The sequence below is a fragment of the Echinops telfairi genome, unplaced genomic scaffold (assembly GCF_000313985.2).
Source record: "Echinops telfairi isolate 266 unplaced genomic scaffold, ASM31398v2 ScPeMD7_70;HRSCAF=299, whole genome shotgun sequence".
Lineage (NCBI taxonomy): Eukaryota > Metazoa > Chordata > Mammalia > Afrosoricida > Tenrecidae > Echinops > Echinops telfairi.
In genome coordinates, this window is record NW_022103968.1 from 20,739,068 (window position 1) to 20,739,478 (window position 411).

Below are 411 nucleotides of genomic sequence, written 5' to 3' on the forward strand. Positions count from 1 at the left end.
AGGGCAACAAATGTATAGATGTGCTTTACACAATTGATCTATGTATTGTGATGAATTGTATGAGCCCCAATAAATTGATTAAAAAAAAATCACTGCCAAGTTGATGGGAAACGTCCCATTCCTCAACAGATGTTCTGTTTGGGTTGCCGAGTTGTTAAGCTCCTGTCTTGGTTTGTGAAGGGACTACTCTGTAATTGAAAGCCCACAGGAAAATCAGTCTAATTATGCTGTTGGTTTTCGTCCAACAAGACTTTGTTTTTACAATTTATTTTTTAGTTCATTGGGTTGCTAAATTGAGAATTTCTTTTTTTAATTTATTATTGAAAATTAATACATATATCATACCATTCCATAGTTCAATCACATTAGCAGAATTATACACTTACTACTACTGTCATTTTCCAAACATTC